At 52.9% G+C, this 18,033-nt stretch overlaps 2 long non-coding RNA genes across 3 annotated transcripts; both read right to left on the minus strand.

Annotated features, from left to right (window-relative positions):
• Nucleotides 1–26: 26 nt before the first annotated feature.
• Nucleotides 27–4,160, minus strand: LOC136103184 (uncharacterized). Of its 2 annotated transcripts, XR_010651573.2 has the most exons (6): nucleotides 4,098–4,160; nucleotides 3,551–3,630; nucleotides 2,453–3,239; nucleotides 2,182–2,270; nucleotides 1,020–1,262; nucleotides 27–534 (listed from the first exon to the last, which is right to left on the minus strand). It is a non-coding gene; the product is annotated as an uncharacterized lncRNA (long non-coding RNA). The 2 variants fall into 2 exon arrangements; XR_011739900.1 differs by lacking the exon at nucleotides 4,098–4,160 and having other exon boundaries at nucleotides 3,551–4,085.
• LOC136102871 (uncharacterized) lies at nucleotides 4,156–18,022 on the minus strand. The gene is made up of 11 exons (XR_010651505.2): nucleotides 16,122–18,022; nucleotides 15,575–15,654; nucleotides 14,477–15,263; nucleotides 14,206–14,294; nucleotides 13,044–13,286; nucleotides 10,110–12,558; nucleotides 9,563–9,642; nucleotides 8,465–9,251; nucleotides 8,194–8,282; nucleotides 7,032–7,274; nucleotides 4,156–6,546 (listed from the first exon to the last, which is right to left on the minus strand). It is a non-coding gene; the product is annotated as an uncharacterized lncRNA (long non-coding RNA).
• Nucleotides 18,023–18,033: the final 11 nt, after the last annotated feature.

Below are 18,033 nucleotides of genomic sequence, written 5' to 3' on the forward strand. Positions count from 1 at the left end.
GTCCCATATAGGACATGCCCCCCCACCACCATCCTGTTGTGTTTTTTAGGAGAGTCTTGTGATCGACCAGAGCGCTCCCCCCTTGACATCCTCTTCCCCTTTTTCTGGGTGACTTTTGAACCACTGGTGAACTCTCCCCCATCATCCTCTTGCCACATATATTGAGACTTGTTGATCCGCCAGAGCGCTTCCCCCACTGTCCTCTTGCCAGATTTACTGATACCTCTTGTCCTGTCAGAGCGCTCCCTCTCGCAGTCCTCTTTGTTCAGTTTGTAGGGTAGGAGGGGGGATCTCTGATTACAGAAAGGTCCCTTTGTTCTAGGAGACATTCCCTTGCTCCATGCTTCAGGTTGCCCATCTTCCCTCTCATTTTCAATATGCACGTCCATCACCTTCCTCCTCTTCTTTCTTGATCCCTCGACTCCCGGATGAACTCAAATCCTCTTTCTTGATCACTCTTTCTCGTAAGTTCACAACCTTACTTTCCTTTCTTGCTTTCGCCTTTGTGAGCTGCTCCACCCAAACCGAAATGCCCTGAAGACAGAAATAAATACACCCACCCCAGGCCCGTACAGTCACATAGGGGGTGAGTCCGGTCGCTGACGCATCCCCACATCCCACAGCAAGCCCACCTTGCCTTGGCCCCGGCCCCCCGCACAGGCCTTCCCACCAACCCAGCCCCTCCGTAGCAGCCCAGTTTCCCAGCATGCACCCCACAAAGACTTTCTTTGCCAGTCACCCCTGGCACTTACAGCAACACACCACATCAGCATCAAGAGCCCTGGGAGTGGAGAGCTGGCCAGGCCCTCACCCCGGCAGGATCCTCTTCCCCCTCCTTTACCTGCTGGCAGACAGACACCTCCCAAGGGATGACCACCCTGCTCCCTTAACTGCTCCCAAGTCCAAGAGCCCAGCCCCTGCTCACCACCCCCACCTCCCAAAACACAGCCAACAGCCCCTGCTCCCATTTTACCACTTTACCCCCGAGCACGGTTTCTAGGGGTGGGAGGGGGACGCACTTATCACAGATCGTTCCCTGTGCTTAAGGATACATTCTCCTTCTCGCTGGCTCAGGCTGCCCATCTTCCTCCTCACTCTTGACTCGTAGCTCCATCACCTTTCTCCTCTTTTGTCCCCTCCTGACTCACAGGTCCACCACTGTCATCTTCTTTCTTGACTCTGCTTGACTCACAGGTGCGCTCCAATCCTCTTTCGTGATCGCTCTTCTGTGTCAGTACACGGAAGACCGGGCACATGAGAAACTGCAAGAGTCAACAGCATGAGAACAAGCATTAGTGGAAAAATACAAGAACAAAGGACTGTATGCTATGTGATACATCAAGGACAGAGGAGTTGATACAGGATTGATGCATCAAGGACAGAGGGACAGCTTGTGATAGACAAAAAAGGTGTTTATGGCAGTGACTTTGGTGGGAACACAAAACACATCACTTATGTAATGACTAACTTAGCTAATCAACAAATGCTTGAGCAAGCATCATAGCGAGTATAAACGCAAGCCTGAATTTGTAATAAACATCTCTCATTGCACCTTAAAAGAGAGTCCGTACCGCATTCGCTACAAATGGCGCCCTGGAACAGGGACTTTCAGCGTGCCTATAAAGGCAGTAGCCGCTCTGGTAGCGAAGCCCAATCGAACCAGGAAACAGGACCGGGAACCAGGACAGTGCGCGCCCACCACCAACGAAAGGTGAGCGATTGGGAACCATGGGAGGGAAGTTATCCCTTAAGCAAAGACAAACCCTGGATGTCCTTCAACATGCGCTACAAATGCAAAATCAGGATGTATCAGGGGTCTGATTGGTGAGTTTATTACAATGGATTGCTAATCATGTGCTAGACTTTCCTACAACTGGTACATTTCAGTTGGAGACATGGCACAAAGATGAATGAGAATTATATGAACAGGTAACGGCTGGAGATAAAGCTGCTTGCAAATATTCATCTACTTGGGGAAAAATTATGACTACTAAGATACAGGATACAGGACTGATACATCAGGGGCAGAGGGACAGCTTACTATAGAAAAAAATGCGTATATGGCAGTTACATCGCTCATGTAATGTCTAACTTAGCTAAAGAGCAAATGCTTGAGCAAGCATCATAGCGAGTATAAATGCAAACCTGAGTTTGTAATAAATGTCTCTCATGGCACCTTACCGTGAGTCCACGCCAGATTCGCTACACTCTTCCTCATAGGTTCACCACCTTCCTCTCCTTCCTTGCTTTTCCTTTGCACGCTGCTCCACCTGAAGAGAAACACACAGAGGACTGAGCTACACCAGCCCAAGGGCACTACAATCAGACAGGGGCTGAGTCCGGGGGCTGACACCTCCCCACACCCCACAACGAGCCCACCTTGCCTTGGCCCCGGCCCCTCGCACATGCCTTAGAGATATCATAGCTCAGTACAAATCCCCACAGTCCTCACCTGCTGTTTGGTGCTTGCGGAGGGTCACACTCCCTGTGCCCCAGGGCACTGGCCCTACACGGCCAAGCTCGGCAGCGGGACTGTCTGGAGCTGCCGCTGGCTGGTTCTCCAGCTTTAGGGTCACCCGCAGAAGCCCGCTCTCCTCAGCTCTGCACACCCATCCAGTTGCGCCGCCCAGGCAAAGTCAGCTTCACCCTCTGCTCTACACCTCACCTGCAAACAACCAACTCTTCAACTGACAACTGTCCAAAACCCACCGACAAACTCTCCACACCTCAGCCTTTCGTTTGCAACTGCTGCCTCTAGTGCATCTCACAGACAAGCCTTCAAAATCCCCTCATCCTGCAATAACACTCCAGCACTGATCACCTGCGGGAACAACTACCACAATACCATGCAAACACCAACCAGTTCTGGCACGGAAATATCACTTTCTCCTCAAGATTCCACCCTACACCAACTGCTGACAAACACACGCTGTCCTCACCAAAGCCAAACGCTGCAACAACCAGCGACAACTCAAATTTGCGTGGGCGGTGCAAAATTGCAGGGGTGAGCTAACGCAGAGCTGGGCTTGAAAGCTGCAGAGTGTGCACCCTGTGGTATAACGTGGCGAGCTACTGCCATTCTGCCTTCTCCCTGGGAGAAGCGCGTGAGCAGAGGCTGCTTCAAGGCACGATGGGAACGGTTTGGTTCTCCGGGTCTCTCAGGGCGAGAGCGATAAATGTGATCTGTGTCGTGGCGCAGGAACTTCCCGTACACTTGCTCCTCCATTCGGTCTCGGGTGCTGCAAGAGAGGGAGCGAGAGATTCGGGGCAAGATTGACAACCTCGGCGTCCCCGTCCCAGCCACGGGTCACCCAAACCTGCAGACATCCCGGGAGGCCCCCTAAGATTTACACTCCCCTATGCCCCACCCTTGAAGCCTGGACATCGCCAGAACCATAGAGCAAGTATTTCTTGAGGAGGCACCCAAAGGGTCCGTGTTCTCTTTCAGGCAGATGCTAGCGCAAGATTGCAAATCATCTCACAGCTACCAGGAAGGTAAAAAATAACGTCTTGAAATGGGAAAGGAACAGGTATTGTTTCTCTTCATCACCTCCCTCATTGCCACGTTATCAAGGTCTCCCGCAATGTTCCACAGGAAACTTGAAGCTTGGAATTCCTGGTATTCTGAACCTGGGCAAGAAAGGAAGAAAAGCATGAGACTGATCATAAAGAGGGTGGCTGCTCGTAACATGGAAAGAGCAGTAACAAGGTAAAAAGATATCACTTTTCCCTAGAGAGCTCTCAAAGCTGCCTGTTAAGGACAAGAAAAACAAACTTGTGACGGACCATTACTTAAAATCCAAGGCCCAGGAAGCGATCTAATGTACACTGAAACGCGGGCCACGAGACAGTGGAAGTGCCACGAGCTGAGACTGAAGGGACAGAGGATGAATTTCCAAAGAAGTTTAGGTTTCGATGTCAAAACGGAAAATTCTACGTCATTAAAATATAATGCAAAAGTCAGTGTAAAATCAAGTAAGGCAACGACTCCAAATGAACTCCCAGGCGCTTCAGTCGCTCAGGAGATCAAAAACGCGGATCATTTCTCACCTGCCCACCTCCCAAACCCCAGCCTATGTCCCCTGCTTCCAGCTTACCTGAGCCCAGATTAAAGGAGGATTTCAGAGGCCATGCCAAGTTCTGCTGCTCCTCGTTCGGGCTGCCAGTCTTCCTCCTCGCTCTGGAATTGCAGGTCAACCGCCTTCCTGTTCTTCTTTGATTGACGCTGAGCTGCCGCGTTACCCGCTGCCGTCTGAGCGGATCTCGGGGAGCCTCTGGAACCGCCAGAGCGCTCCCCCCACCAACATTCTCTTGCCTTGTTTTCGGGGTTCCTCTTCACCAGCTGAGGCGCCCTCCCACCCCCCGCCGCCCTCTTACCTTTTTCTAGAGGTCTCTTGAGCCACCAGCAAGCTCCCCCGCACCTTCCCTCAGCGATCTTGGCCCGCCAGAGGCCTGCCCCTCGTCAGCCTCCTCCCCTTTTCCTGGGTGCTGCTTGAACCACTGGTGGGCTCCCCTCCACCATCCTCTCGTCCTTTGTAGGGGAGTCTCGTGACTCACCAGAGCGCTCTCCGCCGTTGCCTTGCTGGGGTTATTGACACCGCTTGACTTGCCAGAGCGCTCCCCCTCGCAGTTCTCTTGTTGGATTTCTTGGGACCTTTTGAACCATTGGAACAACGGGAATGCTCCCCCCCACTGTGACCTTGCCTTTCTTCAGTGCGATCTTGACGTGCTGGAGCACTTCCCCGCGCCGTCCTCTTGCCTTTTACTGGGGAGTCTCTTGAATATCCACAGCACTCCCCCCTGCCATCCTTTACCAGATTTTTTGACACTTCTTGACATCTCGGAGTGCTCTCACTCACCCTTGTCTTGCCTATTTTCAGGGCGCTCCTGTCCCGCTGGATGCTCCTCCCTGCTGTCCTATTGCCAGATTGAGAATTCTCAACCTGTCCCAGCGCTACCCCACCGTCCTTCTGCCTTCTACCTGGGAAGTCACTTGAAGAACTGGAGCACTCCCCCCTGCTGTCCTCTTGCCTTTCTTCACTGAGATTTTGGCCTGCCAGAGCACTCCTCCCTGTTGTCCTCTCACTGGATTTCTTGGGACCTCTTGACCCACTGGGTTTCTCCTCCCGCTGTCCTTTTGCCTTTCTTTAGTACAATCTCAGCCTGCTGGAGCGCTCCCCCTCGCCGTCCTCCTGCTGGATTTCTTGGAACCTCTTGACCCATTAGGGCGTTCCCCCTGCCACCCTCTTGTGTTTTCTGGGGGAGTCTTGTGACCAACCAGAGTGCTCCCCCCCACCATCTTCTTCCCCTTTTCCTGGGTGCTTCTTGATCCACCAGAGTGCTCTCAAAGCTGCCTGTTACCATCCTCTAACCATTCTCTTGCCTTTTTTTGGGGGAATCTTGTGACTCACCAGAGCGTTTTCCACCATTGTCTTGCTGGATTTCTTGACACCGCTTGACCTGTTGGAGCGCTCTCCCTCACAGTTCTCTTGCTGGATTTCTTGGGACCTCTTGAACCACTGGGGAGCTCCCACCTGCCACCTTCTTACCGCATTTATCGAGACTTCCTGATCTGCTGGATTGCTCTCCCCACCGGCCTTCCTCTTGCACTTTTTGGGGGAGTCTTCTTGACACGTCCGAGCGCTCTCCCTCACCCTTGTCTTGCCTCTAGTCAGGGCGCTCTTCTCCCCCTGGAACGCTCCTCCCCGCCATCCTATTGCCAGACTGAGAATTCTTGACCTGCCGCAGTCCTGCCCCGCCATGCTCCTGCCTTCTGCCTGGGAAGTCACTTGAAGAACTGGAGCGCTCTCCCCCGCTGTCCTCTTGCCTTTCCTCAGTGGGATTTTGGCCTGCTAAAGAGCTCCTCCCTGTCGTCCTCTTGCTGGATTTCTCGGTACCTCTTGACCCACTGGGTCTCTCCTCCTGCCGTCCTTTTGCCTTTCCTTAGTACATTCTTGGTCTGCTGGAGTGCTCCCCCCCACCATCCTCTTGCTGGATTTCTCGGGACCCCTTGTCCCATATAGGACATGCCCCCCCACCACCATCCTGTTGTGTTTTTTAGGAGAGTCTTGTGATCGACCAGAGCGCTCCCCCCTTGACATCCTCTTCCCCTTTTTCTGGGTGACTTTTGAACCACTGGTGAACTCTCCCCCATCATCCTCTTGCCACATATATTGAGACTTGTTGATCCGCCAGAGCGCTTCCCCCACTGTCCTCTTGCCAGATTTACTGATACCTCTTGTCCTGTCAGAGCGCTCCCTCTCGCAGTCCTCTTTGTTCAGTTTGTAGGGTAGGAGGGGGGATCTCTGATTACAGAAAGGTCCCTTTGTTCTAGGAGACATTCCCTTGCTCCATGCTTCAGGTTGCCCATCTTCCCTCTCATTTTCAATATGCACGTCCATCACCTTCCTCCTCTTCTTTCTTGATCCCTCGACTCCCGGATGAACTCAAATCCTCTTTCTTGATCACTCTTTCTCGTAAGTTCACAACCTTACTTTCCTTTCTTGCTTTCGCCTTTGTGAGCTGCTCCACCCAAACCGAAATGCCCTGAAGACAGAAATAAATACACCCACCCCAGGCCCGTACAGTCACATAGGGGGTGAGTCCGGTCGCTGACGCATCCCCACATCCCACAGCAAGCCCACCTTGCCTTGGCCCCGGCCCCCCGCACAGGCCTTCCCACCAACCCAGCCCCTCCGTAGCAGCACAGTTTCCCAGCATGCACCCCACAAAGACTTTCTTTGCCAGTCACCCCTGGCACTTACAGCAACACACCACATCAGCATCAAGAGCCCTGGGAGTGGAGAGCTGGCCAGGCCCTCACCCCGGCAGGATCCTCTTCCCCCTCCTTTACCTGCTGGCAGACAGACACCTCCCAAGGGATGACCACCCTGCTCCCTTAACTGCTCCCAAGTCCAAGAGCCCAGCCCCTGCTCACCACCCCCACCTCCCAAAACACAGCCAACAGCCCCTGCTCCCATTTTACCACTTTACCCCCGAGCACGGTTTCTAGGGGTGGGAGGGGGACGCACTTATCACAGATCGTTCCCTGTGCTTAAGGATACATTCTCCTTCTCGCTGGCTCAGGCTGCCCATCTTCCTCCTCACTCTTGACTCGTAGCTCCATCACCTTTCTCCTCTTTTGTCCCCTCCTGACTCACAGGTCCACCACTGTCATCTTCTTTCTTGACTCTGCTTGACTCACAGGTGCGCTCCAATCCTCTTTCGTGATCGCTCTTCTGTGTCAGTACACGGAAGACCGGGCACATGAGAAACTGCAAGAGTCAACAGCATGAGAACAAGCATTAGTGGAAAAATACAAGAACAAAGGACTGTATGCTATGTGATACATCAAGGACAGAGGAGTTGATACAGGATTGATGCATCAAGGACAGAGGGACAGCTTGTGATAGACAAAAAAGGTGTTTATGGCAGTGACTTTGGTGGGAACACAAAACACATCACTTATGTAATGACTAACTTAGCTAATCAACAAATGCTTGAGCAAGCATCATAGCGAGTATAAACGCAAGCCTGAATTTGTAATAAACATCTCTCATTGCACCTTAAAAGAGAGTCCGTACCGCATTCGCTACAAATGGCGCCCTGGAACAGGGACTTTCAGCGTGCCTATAAAGGCAGTAGCCGCTCTGGTAGCGAAGCCCAATCGAACCAGGAAACAGGACCGGGAACCAGGACAGTGCGCGCCCACCACCAACGAAAGGTGAGCGACTGGGAACCATGGGAGGGAAGTTATCCCTTAAGCAAAGACAAACCCTGGATGTCCTTCAACATGCGCTACAAATGCAAAATCAGGATGTATCAGGGGTCTGATTGGTGAGTTTATTACAATGGATTGCTAATCATGTGCTAGACTTTCCTACAACTGGTACATTTCAGTTGGAGACATGGCACAAAGATGAATGAGAATTATATGAACAGGTAACGGCTGGAGATAAAGCTGCTTGCAAATATTCATCTACTTGGGGAAAAATTATGACTACTAAGATACAGGATACAGGACTGATACATCAGGGGCAGAGGGACAGCTTACTATAGAAAAAAATGCGTATATGGCAGTTACATCGCTCATGTAATGTCTAACTTAGCTAAAGAGCAAATGCTTGAGCAAGCATCATAGCGAGTATAAATGCAAACCTGAGTTTGTAATAAATGTCTCTCATGGCACCTTACCGTGAGTCCACGCCAGATTCGCTACACTCTTCCTCATAGGTTCACCACCTTCCTCTCCTTCCTTGCTTTTCCTTTGCACGCTGCTCCACCTGAAGAGAAACACACAGAGGACTGAGCTACACCAGCCCAAGGGCACTACAATCAGACAGGGGCTGAGTCCGGGGGCTGACACCTCCCCACACCCCACAACGAGCCCACCTTGCCTTGGCCCCGGCCCCTCGCACATGCCTTAGAGATATCATAGCTCAGTACAAATCCCCACAGTCCTCACCTGCTGTTTGGTGCTTGCGGAGGGTCACACTCCCTGTGCCCCAGGGCACTGGCCCTACACGGCCAAGCTCGGCAGCGGGACTGTCTGGAGCTGCCGCTGGCTGGTTCTCCAGCTTTAGGGTCACCCGCAGAAGCCCGCTCTCCTCAGCTCTGCACACCCATCCAGTTGCGCCGCCCAGGCAAAGTCAGCTTCACCCTCTGCTCTACACCTCACCTGCAAACAACCAACTCTTCAACTGACAACTGTCCAAAACCCACCGACAAACTCTCCACACCTCAGCCTTTCGTTTGCAACTGCTGCCTCTAGTGCATCTCACAGACAAGCCTTCAAAATCCCCTCATCCTGCAATAACACTCCAGCACTGATCACCTGCGGGAACAACTACCACAATACCATGCAAACACCAACCAGTTCTGGCACGGAAATATCACTTTCTCCTCAAGATTCCACCCTACACCAACTGCTGACAAACACACGCTGTCCTCACCAAAGCCAAACGCTGCAACAACCAGCGACAATTCAAATTTGCGTGGGCGGTGCAAAATTGCAGGGGTGAGCTAACGCAGAGCTGGGCTTGAAAGCTGCAGAGTGTGCACCCTGTGGTATAACGTGGCGAGCTACTGCCATTCTGCCTTCTCCCTGGGAGAAGCGCGTGAGCAGAGGCTGCTTCAAGGCACGATGGGAACGGTTTGGTTCTCCGGGTCTCTCAGGGCGAGAGCGATAAATGTGATCTGTGTCGTGGCGCAGGAACTTCCCGTACACTTGCTCCTCCATTCGGTCTCGGGTGCTGCAAGAGAGGGAGCGAGAGATTCGGGGCAAGATTGACAACCTCGGCGTCCCCGTCCCAGCCACGGGTCACCCAAACCTGCAGACATCCCGGGAGGCCCCCTAAGATTTACACTCCCCTATGCCCCACCCTTGAAGCCTGGACATCGCCAGAACCATAGAGCAAGTATTTCTTGAGGAGGCACCCAAAGGGTCCGTGTTCTCTTTCAGGCAGATGCTAGCGCAAGATTGCAAATCATCTCACAGCTACCAGGAAGGTAAAAAATAACGTCTTGAAATGGGAAAGGAACAGGTATTGTTTCTCTTCATCACCTCCCTCATTGCCACGTTATCAAGGTCTCCCGCAATGTTCCACAGGAAACTTGAAGCTTGGAATTCCTGGTATTCTGAACCTGGGCAAGAAAGGAAGAAAAGCATGAGACTGATCATAAAGAGGGTGGCTGCTCGTAACATGGAAAGAGCAGTAACAAGGTAAAAAGATATCACTTTTCCCTAGAGAGCTCTCAAAGCTGCCTGTTAAGGACAAGAAAAACAAACTTGTGACGGACCATTACTTAAAATCCAAGGCCCAGGAAGCGATCTAATGTACACTGAAACGCGGGCCACGAGACAGTGGAAGTGCCACGAGCTGAGACTGAAGGGACAGAGGATGAATTTCCAAAGAAGTTTAGGTTTCGATGTCAAAACGGAAAATTCTACGTCATTAAAATATAATGCAAAAGTCAGTGTAAAATCAAGTAAGGCAACGACTCCAAATGAACTCCCAGGCGCTTCAGTCACTCAGCAGATCAAAAATGCGGATCATTTCTCACCTGCCCACCTCCCAAACCCCAGCCTATGTCCCCTGCTTCCAGCTTACCTGAGCCCAGATTAAAGGAGGATTTCAGAGGCCATGCCAAGTTCTGCTGCTCCTCGTTCGGGTTGCCAGTCTTCCTCCTCGCTCTGGAATTGCAGGTCAACCGCCTTCCTGTTCTTCTTTGATTGACGCTGAGCTGCCGCGTTACCCGCTGCCGTCTGAGCGGATCTCGGGGAGCCTCTGGAACCGCCAGAGCGCTCCCCCCACCAACATTCTCTTGCCTTGTTTTCGGGGTTCCTCTTCACCAGCTGAGGCGCCCTCCCACCCCCCGCCGCCCTCTTACCTTTTTCTAGAGGTCTCTTGAGCCACCAGCAAGCTCCCCCGCACCTTCCCTCAGCGATCTTGGCCCGCCAGAGGCCTGCCCCTCGTCAGCCTCCTCCCCTTTTCCTGGGTGCTGCTTGAACCACTGGTGGGCTCCCCTCCACCATCCTCTCGTCCTTTGTAGGGGAGTCTCGTGACTCACCAGAGCGCTCTCCGCCGTTGCCTTGCTGGGGTTATTGACACCGCTTGACTTGCCAGAGCGCTCCCCCTCGCAGTTCTCTTGTTGGATTTCTTGGGACCTTTTGAACCATTGGAACAACGGGAATGCTCCCCCCCACTGTGACCTTGCCTTTCTTCAGTGCGATCTTGACGTGCTGGAGCACTTCCCCGCGCCGTCCTCTTGCCTTTTACTGGGGAGTCTCTTGAATATCCACAGCACTCCCCCCTGCCATCCTTTACCAGATTTTTTGACACTTCTTGACATCTCCGAGTGCTCTCACTCACCCTTGTCTTGCCTATTTTCAGGGCGCTCCTGTCCCGCTGGATGCTCCTCCCTGCTGTCCTATTGCCAGATTGAGAATTCTCGACCTGTCCCAGCGCTACCCCACCGTCCTTCTGCCTTCTACCTGGGAAGTCACTTGAAGAACTGGAGCACTCCCCCCTGCTGTCCTCTTGCCTTTCTTCACTGAGATTTTGGCCTGCCAGAGCACTCCTCCCTGTTGTCCTCTCACTGGATTTCTTGGGACCTCTTGACCCACTGGGTTTCTCCTCCCGCTGTCCTTTTGCCTTTCTTTAGTACAATCTCAGCCTGCTGGAGCGCTCCCCCTCGCCGTCCTCCTGCTGGATTTCTTGGAACCTCTTGACCCATTAGGGCGTTCCCCCTGCCACCCTCTTGTGTTTTCTGGGGGAGTCTTGTGACCAACCAGAGTGCTCCCCCCCACCATCTTCTTCCCCTTTTCCTGGGTGCTTCTTGATCCACCAGAGTGCTCTCAAAGCTGCCTGTTACCATCCTCTAACCATTCTCTTGCCTTTTTTTGGGGGAATCTTGTGACTCACCGGAGCGTTTTCCACCATTGTCTTGCTGGATTTCTTGACACCGCTTGACCTGTTGGAGCGCTCTCCCTCACAGTTCTCTTGCTGGATTTCTTGGGACCTCTTGAACCACTGGGGAGCTCCCACCTGCCACCTTCTTACCGCATTTATTGAGACTTCCTGATCTGCTGGATTGCTCTCCCCACCGGCCTTCCTCTTGCACTTTTTGGGGGAGTCTTCTTGACACGTCCGAGCGCTCTCCCTCACCCTTGTCTTGCCTCTAGTCAGGGCGCTCTTCTCCCCCTGGAACGCTCCTCCCCGCCATCCTATTGCCAGACTGAGAATTCTTGACCTGCCGCAGTCCTGCCCCGCCATGCTCCTGCCTTCTGCCTGGGAAGTCACTTGAAGAACTGGAGCGCTCTCCCCCGCTGTCCTCTTGCCTTTCCTCAGTGGGATTTTGGCCTGCTAAAGAGCTCCTCCCTGTCGTCCTCTTGCTGGATTTCTCGGTACCTCTTGACCCACTGGGTCTCTCCTCCTGCCGTCCTTTTGCCTTTCCTTAGTACATTCTTGGTCTGCTGGAGTGCTCCCCCCCACCATCCTCTTGCTGGATTTCTCGGGACCCCTTGTCCCATATAGGACATGCCCCCCCACCACCATCCTGTTGTGTTTTTTAGGAGAGTCTTGTGATCGACCAGAGCGCTCCCCCCTTGACATCCTCTTCCCCTTTTTCTGGGTGACTTTTGAACCACTGGTGAACTCTCCCCCATCATCCTCTTGCCACATATATTGAGACTTGTTGATCCGCCAGAGCGCTTCCCCCACTGTCCTCTTGCCAGATTTACTGATACCTCTTGTCCTGTCAGAGCGCTCCCTCTCGCAGTCCTCTTTGTTCAGTTTGTAGGGTAGGAGGGGGGATCTCTGATTACAGAAAGGTCCCTTTGTTCTAGGAGACATTCCCTTGCTCCATGCTTCAGGTTGCCCATCTTCCCTCTCATTTTCAATATGCACGTCCATCACCTTCCTCCTCTTCTTTCTTGATCCCTCGACTCCCGGATGAACTCAAATCCTCTTTCTTGATCACTCTTTCTCGTAAGTTCACAACCTTACTTTCCTTTCTTGCTTTCGCCTTTGTGAGCTGCTCCACCCAAACCGAAATGCCCTGAAGACAGAAATAAATACACCCACCCCAGGCCCGTACAGTCACATAGGGGGTGAGTCCGGTCGCTGACGCATCCCCACATCCCACAGCAAGCCCACCTTGCCTTGGCCCCGGCCCCCCGCACAGGCCTTCCCACCAACCCAGCCCCTCCGTAGCAGCACAGTTTCCCAGCATGCACCCCACAAAGACTTTCTTTGCCAGTCACCCCTGGCACTTACAGCAACACACCACATCAGCATCAAGAGCCCTGGGAGTGGAGAGCTGGCCAGGCCCTCACCCCGGCAGGATCCTCTTCCCCCTCCTTTACCTGCTGGCAGACAGACACCTCCCAAGGGATGACCACCCTGCTCCCTTAACTGCTCCCAAGTCCAAGAGCCCAGCCCCTGCTCACCACCCCCACCTCCCAAAACACAGCCAACAGCCCCTGCTCCCATTTTACCACTTTACCCCCGAGCACGGTTTCTAGGGGTGGGAGGGGGACGCACTTATCACAGATCGTTCCCTGTGCTTAAGGATACATTCTCCTTCTCGCTGGCTCAGGCTGCCCATCTTCCTCCTCACTCTTGACTCGTAGCTCCATCACCTTTCTCCTCTTTTGTCCCCTCCTGACTCACAGGTCCACCACTGTCATCTTCTTTCTTGACTCTGCTTGACTCACAGGTGCGCTCCAATCCTCTTTCGTGATCGCTCTTCTGTGTCAGTACACGGAAGACCGGGCACATGAGAAACTGCAAGAGTCAACAGCATGAGAACAAGCATTAGTGGAAAAATACAAGAACAAAGGACTGTATGCTATGTGATACATCAAGGACAGAGGAGTTGATACAGGATTGATGCATCAAGGACAGAGGGACAGCTTGTGATAGACAAAAAAGGTGTTTATGGCAGTGACTTTGGTGGGAACACAAAACACATCACTTATGTAATGACTAACTTAGCTAATCAACAAATGCTTGAGCAAGCATCATAGCGAGTATAAACGCAAGCCTGAATTTGTAATAAACATCTCTCATTGCACCTTAAAAGAGAGTCCGTACCGCATTCGCTACAAATGGCGCCCTGGAACAGGGACTTTCAGCGTGCCTATAAAGGCAGTAGCCGCTCTGGTAGCGAAGCCCAATCGAACCAGGAAACAGGACCGGGAACCAGGACAGTGCGCGCCCACCACCAACGAAAGGTGAGCGATTGGGAACCATGGGAGGGAAGTTATCCCTTAAGCAAAGACAAACCCTGGATGTCCTTCAACATGCGCTACAAATGCAAAATCAGGATGTATCAGGGGTCTGATTGGTGAGTTTATTACAATGGATTGCTAATCATGTGCTAGACTTTCCTACAACTGGTACATTTCAGTTGGAGACATGGCACAAAGATGAATGAGAATTATATGAACAGGTAACGGCTGGAGATAAAGCTGCTTGCAAATATTCATCTACTTGGGGAAAAATTATGACTACTAAGATACAGGATACAGGACTGATACATCAGGGGCAGAGGGACAGCTTACTATAGAAAAAAATGCGTATATGGCAGTTACATCGCTCATGTAATGTCTAACTTAGCTAAAGAGCAAATGCTTGAGCAAGCATCATAGCGAGTATAAATGCAAACCTGAGTTTGTAATAAATGTCTCTCATGGCACCTTACCGTGAGTCCACGCCAGATTCGCTACACTCTTCCTCATAGGTTCACCACCTTCCTCTCCTTCCTTGCTTTTCCTTTGCACGCTGCTCCACCTGAAGAGAAACACACAGAGGACTGAGCTACACCAGCCCAAGGGCACTACAATCAGACAGGGGCTGAGTCCGGGGGCTGACACCTCCCCACACCCCACAACGAGCCCACCTTGCCTTGGCCCCGGCCCCTCGCACATGCCTTAGAGATATCATAGCTCAGTACAAATCCCCACAGTCCTCACCTGCTGTTTGGTGCTTGCGGAGGGTCACACTCCCTGTGCCCCAGGGCACTGGCCCTACACGGCCAAGCTCGGCAGCGGGACTGTCTGGAGCTGCCGCTGGCTGGTTCTCCAGCTTTAGGGTCACCCGCAGAAGCCCGCTCTCCTCAGCTCTGCACACCCATCCAGTTGCGCCGCCCAGGCAAAGTCAGCTTCACCCTCTGCTCTACACCTCACCTGCAAACAACCAACTCTTCAACTGACAACTGTCCAAAACCCACCGACAAACTCTCCACACCTCAGCCTTTCGTTTGCAACTGCTGCCTCTAGTGCATCTCACAGACAAGCCTTCAAAATCCCCTCATCCTGCAATAACACTCCAGCACTGATCACCTGTGGGAACAACTACCACAATACCATGCAAACACCAACCAGTTCTGGCACGGAAATATCACTTTCTCCTCAAGATTCCACCCTACACCAACTGCTGACAAACACACGCTGTCCTCACCAAAGCCAAACGCTGCAACAACCAGCGACAACTCAAATTTGCGTGGGCGGTGCAAAATTGCAGGGGTGAGCTAACGCAGAGCTGGGCTTGAAAGCTGCAGAGTGTGCACCCTGTGGTATAACGTGGCGAGCTACTGCCATTCTGCCTTCTCCCTGGGAGAAGCGCGTGAGCAGAGGCTGCTTCAAGGCACGATGGGAACGGTTTGGTTCTCCGGGTCTCTCAGGGCGAGAGCGATAAATGTGATCTGTGTCGTGGCGCAGGAACTTCCCGTACACTTGCTCCTCCATTCGGTCTCGGGTGCTGCAAGAGAGGGAGCGAGAGATTCGGGGCAAGATTGACAACCTCGGCGTCCCCGTCCCAGCCACGGGTCACCCAAACCTGCAGACATCCCGGGAGGCCCCCTAAGATTTACACTCCCCTATGCCCCACCCTTGAAGCCTGGACATCGCCAGAACCATAGAGCAAGTATTTCTTGAGGAGGCACCCAAAGGGTCCGTGTTCTCTTTCAGGCAGATGCTAGCGCAAGATTGCAAATCATCTCACAGCTACCAGGAAGGTAAAAAATAACGTCTTGAAATGGGAAAGGAACAGGTATTGTTTCTCTTCATCACCTCCCTCATTGCCACGTTATCAAGGTCTCCCGCAATGTTCCACAGGAAACTTGAAGCTTGGAATTCCTGGTATTCTGAACCTGGGCAAGAAAGGAAGAAAAGCATGAGACTGATCATAAAGAGGGTGGCTGCTCGTAACATGGAAAGAGCAGTAACAAGGTAAAAAGATATCACTTTTCCCTAGAGAGCTCTCAAAGCTGCCTGTTAAGGACAAGAAAAACAAACTTGTGACGGACCATTACTTAAAATCCAAGGCCCAGGAAGCGATCTAATGTACACTGAAACGCGGGCCACGAGACAGTGGAAGTGCCACGAGCTGAGACTGAAGGGACAGAGGATGAATTTCCAAAGAAGTTTAGGTTTCGATGTCAAAACGGAAAATTCTACGTCATTAAAATATAATGCAAAAGTCAGTGTAAAATCAAGTAAGGCAACGACTCCAAATGAACTCCCAGGCGCTTCAGTCACTCAGCAGATCAAAAATGCGGATCATTTCTCACCTGCCCACCTCCCAAACCCCAGCCTATGTCCCCTGCTTCCAGCTTACCTGAGCCCAGATTAAAGGAGGATTTCAGAGGCCATGCCAAGTTCTGCTGCTCCTCGTTCGGGTTGCCAGTCTTCCTCCTCGCTCTGGAATTGCAGGTCAACCGCCTTCCTGTTCTTCTTTGATTGACGCTGAGCTGCCGCGTTACCCGCTGCCGTCTGAGCGGATCTCGGGGAGCCTCTGGAACCGCCAGAGCGCTCCCCCCACCAACATTCTCTTGCCTTGTTTTCGGGGTTCCTCTTCACCAGCTGAGGCGCCCTCCCACCCCCCGCCGCCCTCTTACCTTTTTCTAGAGGTCTCTTGAGCCACCAGCAAGCTCCCCCGCACCTTCCCTCAGCGATCTTGGCCCGCCAGAGGCCTGCCCCTCGTCAGCCTCCTCCCCTTTTCCTGGGTGCTGCTTGAACCACTGGTGGGCTCCCCTCCACCATCCTCTCGTCCTTTGTAGGGGAGTCTCGTGACTCACCAGAGCGCTCTCCGCCGTTGCCTTGCTGGGGTTATTGACACCGCTTGACTTGCCAGAGCGCTCCCCCTCGCAGTTCTCTTGTTGGATTTCTTGGGACCTTTTGAACCATTGGAACAACGGGAATGCTCCCCCCCACTGTGACCTTGCCTTTCTTCAGTGCGATCTTGACGTGCTGGAGCACTTCCCCGCGCCGTCCTCTTGCCTTGTACTGGGGAGTCTCTTGAATATCCACAGCACTCCCCCCTGCCATCCTTTACCAGATTTTTTGACACTTCTTGACATCTCGGAGTGCTCTCACTCACCCTTGTCTTGCCTATTTTCAGGGCGCTCCTGTCCCGCTGGATGCTCCTCCCTGCTGTCCTATTGCCAGATAGAGAATTCTCGACCTGTCCCAGCGCTACCCCACCGTCCTTCTGCCTTCTACCTGGGAAGTCACTTGAAGAACTGGAGCACTCCCCCCTGCTGTCCTCTTGCCTTTCTTCACTGAGATTTTGGCCTGCCAGAGCACTCCTCCCTGTTGTCCTCTCACTGGATTTCTTGGGACCTCTTGACCCACTGGGTTTCTCCTCCCGCTGTCCTTTTGCCTTTCTTTAGTACAATCTCAGCCTGCTGGAGCGCTCCCCCTCGCCGTCCTCCTGCTGGATTTCTTGGAACCTCTTGACCCCTTAGGGCGTTCCCCCTGCCACCCTCTTGTGTTTTCTGGGGGAGTCTTGTGACCAACCAGAGTGCTCCCCCCCACCATCTTCTTCCCCTTTTCCTGGGTGCTTCTTGATCCACCAGAGTGCTCTCAAAGCTGCCTGTTACCATCCTCTAACCATTCTCTTGCCTTTTTTTGGGGGAATCTTGTGACTCACCAGAGCGTTTTCCACCATTGTCTTGCTGGATTTCTTGACACCGCTTGACCTGTTGGAGCGCTCTCCCTCACAGTTCTCTTGCTGGATTTCTTGGGACCTCTTGAACCACTGGGGAGCTCCCACCTGCCACCTTCTTACCGCATTTATTGAGACTTCCTGATCTGCTGGATTGCTCTCCCCACCGGCCTTCCTCTTGCACTTTTTGGGGGAGTCTTCTTGACACGTCCGAGCGCTCTCCCTCACCCTTGTCTTGCCTCTAGTCAGGGCGCTCTTCTCCCCCTGGAACGCTCCTCCCCGCCATCCTATTGCCAGACTGAGAATTCTTGACCTGCCGCAGTCCTGCCCCGCCATGCTCCTGCCTTCTGCCTGGGAAGTCACTTGAAGAACTGGAGCGCTCTCCCCCGCTGTCCTCTTGCCTTTCCTCAGTGGGATTTTGGCCTGCTAAAGAGCTCCTCCCTGTCGTCCTCTTGCTGGATTTCTCGGTACCTCTTGACCCACTGGGTCTCTCCTCCTGCCGTCCTTTTGCCTTTCCTTAGTACATTCTTGGTCTGCTGGAGTGCTCCCCCCCACCACCCTCTTGCTGGATTTCTCGGGACCC

The sequence above is a fragment of the Patagioenas fasciata genome, chromosome 7 (assembly GCF_037038585.1).
Source record: "Patagioenas fasciata isolate bPatFas1 chromosome 7, bPatFas1.hap1, whole genome shotgun sequence".
NCBI classification, from domain to species: domain Eukaryota; kingdom Metazoa; phylum Chordata; class Aves; order Columbiformes; family Columbidae; genus Patagioenas; species Patagioenas fasciata.